Here is a 3,367-nt window from a genome sequence, read left to right as displayed (position 1 = left end):
CCAGATTTTCCGTAACCATGGAAACACTGCTTGTAAAAAAAAAAACTTCCATCACTGCAGGTCTTTTTTTAATCAGAAGTATTTCTTTATTCAAACACTTTGTGAAACTGTTTTTATAATTATTAATAAAATAAACTTCATCTTCATCTTCATCATCAAACGCAAGAAACTCTTTGATCTGAAAGTCTCCAGCAGCTGATTTATTAAAATCGTAATAATCACGTCAATCAATAAAGTTTCCGACATCAATGAAAAAAAAACATCAGATCCTGTTTTGCGCTGTAACCACGGAAACAGACTGAAATGTTAGCCTCTCGTGGGAATATAATATCAGGATGCGTTCAGGGACCAGACGGAGCGTAGGCCACCCGAGTCCCGGGTCAGTTCCGATGTCGGGTCACTGCCGGCCAATCAGAACGCAGAACTGTCCCTGAATCATCATTACTGTCCAATAAGGATTAGGAACACATGGACCAGGGTAGGGAGGAAGTCCCGCCTCTTCCTGTGGACCACCATGGCCCGGTAGTGAAAGAGGAAAGACTAATAATTAATAATTAATAATTAATGATGATTTGATCCTGTTTGAGCCGTCAATTACACGCGTTCGTCAGTTATAGAGATAATTACTACGTCAATAGAGCTGTAGTCCTCGATGCAGAGGGCCCGGGTCCACCCCCCCCCCCCCCCCCCCCCCCCCCCCATGTCTTCATCTGTCCTGTCAACTAAAGGCCTAGAATGCCCCAAAAAACTACACACACACACACACACACACACTCACACACACACACAAACACACACACGTCATATACGTCGCTAGCCAGCAAGTTTAGCTAGTTTAGCTAGCCAGCTAGTTTAGCTAGTTTAGCTAGCCAGCTAGTTTAGCTAGTTTAGCTACCCAGCTAGTTTAGCTAGTTTAGCTAGCCAGCTAGGTTAGCTAGCCAGCTAGTTTAGCTAGTTTAGCTCCGTTTCACAACACGTGCGTTCTCTTACCTGAACTCTTTTAATGAGTGGGGAAGAGACACAAGGAGCTAATTAGCTAAATGCTACGAAGCCTCTAAGATAAAGTGACCAGATTTCTCAGACGTAATCCGGGGACATTTTCAGCTCCGGAGCAAATTTACCTGCAAAACACGTCGTGTTTTTATTTTTGTAAAACTTAAGACGGCGACACAAGACGTAGCGCTGAGTATCGGATACAATAAAAACTATTGAGGAAAGATTTTCCTTTGATGTTGACGCGGTATTAAACGAGATCTCTCCAGTCGGCAGCAGAGAAGAAAACAAGCTAGAGGGGAAGTTAACGGGATAATTGTCCAGCTTGTATTTACGTTCATAAAGTGTTTGTTTTGCTGCTAACAGACTCAGATTAATATTCTAAGAGTCTGATAACATCATGGAAAGGATTCCTAAGGAGGTCGACCTTTCTGTTAAACATTAAGATCCTTTTTAAAACATAAAAGTCGCGAATTTTGTTTGCTTAACCCACCAGACTCCATGTAAATAATCAGGGATTTTAGGGTTTCTAAAACATCTCTGAGCTCTGAGCAGCGCTGCTCTATCGGCTCCGTTTGGTGAATGTTTTCTTTCTTTAAGTCCAATTTTGGGTCCGTCAGTCACGGTGAAAACCGGGGACAGATCCAGCCGGGGACAGGTCACCAAAATCGGGGATTGTCCCCAAAAAACGGGGACGTCTGGTCACCCTACCCAAGAGGACAAGACATTTCTTTTTCTTTTTTTCTGCCAGAGTGTCTCTCCCCGATGTGAGTCGCGCATGCGGCCCTTAGCGACGCGTAGCATACGAGATGCTAACGAGATGCTAACGAGAGACTTCTGTAACGTCATCACAGTAAAAATGAACCTACTTAACCAAGTTGGTTCACTGCTAGCTTAGCTACAAGTTAGCATCCAACACAACAAAGGCTGTCAGTTGAATGGCGTTTTTAGCTAACGTTAGCAATCAAGCTATCATAACTAGCTACAACGATTTTGAAATGACTGCTAGCTTAGCAACAAGCTACACGCACGTTCACACACGTTTACACTTTCTGGCCGAGTGGTCTTTCTAATCACGCATTTTTACAGTTTTAAACAGTTTTACGACGAACTGAGACTTTCAAAATGTATCTTTCAAACTTGTGGCCGGGTTGGATCAGCGGCTGAGCAGGCGCACGTGTGCTCTGCCTCGACGCAGAGGTCCCGGGTTCGAGTCCGACCTGTGACAATCTCCTGCATGCCCCCCCCCCCCCCCCCCCCCCCCCCCCCCCCCCCCACCTTGTCACCTTGCTGTCCTGTCGAAAAGCCCCCCAAAAAAAAACAGTTTTTAAATTATTGTCCAAAGAAATAATCTAAAAACCAACTGGCGGACATCATGCGTGTAACTCACAGCTCTATTCAACGGATTAAAGTCATTATTTGTTTTTTCCCGAAATACGTTCCCATGGCGATCCCCTGGAAGGGTGGGGCTTGGCGTCGCTTGCCTGCTCGATGAATGCGTATCAACAAGAAGACCCGGCCTGCATTATTTATTCAGGAACTACTATAAATATATATTAATGTTTATCTGCTGTGTTAGAAAAATAAATGTCGACCTAAACATGTATTTATGTTAATTAGTGACATTATTATTATATTGTATATTATGTTAATTAGGACGTCACAATTCTCCGAATCCACAATATGATTCAAAAATAAAAATAAAATTTTGCTGGACGGCAACGCCCCAAAACGAGCCTCTAAGTCGCACAAAGTTACTCTGCATCGACATTGAATTCAACTGAACGCACCATTAGTTTTACGAGGTGTGCGTGAACGCACCATTTGTTTAACGAGGTGCACGTGAACGCACCACGGGGTCCTGTCTGAGCCACGCGCTTCACCTCGTGATTCGGTTTCCGTTACTCTCTCTCGGGGAAGAGTTAGCACGCCGTCTCCTCGGAGGATTTTATAGCTCTGATTGTTTTTTTGGCCGGACCAATCAAAAGAGAGCAAGCTTCATGACATCATCAGTATATAAAAACGTCTCGATGACTCTGACATCACTTCTACGTGACATCGGACCGCAGATCTGAGTCGTTCAAAACCCTAAAAACTGAAGTTTAAAATCAGTTTCAGTCCGCTGTGCGTGTGTGTGTGTGTGTGTGTATGTGTGTGTATGTGTGTGTGTCTGCATGGTGTGTGTGTTTGTGTGTGTGTATGTGTGTGTGTCTGCATGGTGTGTTTGTGTGGTGTGGTTGGTGTGTGGTGTGTATGTGTGTGTGCCTGCGTGCGTACATGGTGTGTTTGTGTGGTGGGCGTCTGTGCGTTTTGTGTGTGTGTGTGATGTGGTGTGTGTGTGTGTGTGTGTGGTGTGTGTGTGTGTGGTGTGTGC

This window comes from Etheostoma cragini, chromosome 7, assembly GCF_013103735.1.
Source record: "Etheostoma cragini isolate CJK2018 chromosome 7, CSU_Ecrag_1.0, whole genome shotgun sequence".
NCBI classification, from domain to species: domain Eukaryota; kingdom Metazoa; phylum Chordata; class Actinopteri; order Perciformes; family Percidae; genus Etheostoma; species Etheostoma cragini.
Note: the sequence above shows the minus strand (reverse complement) of the source record.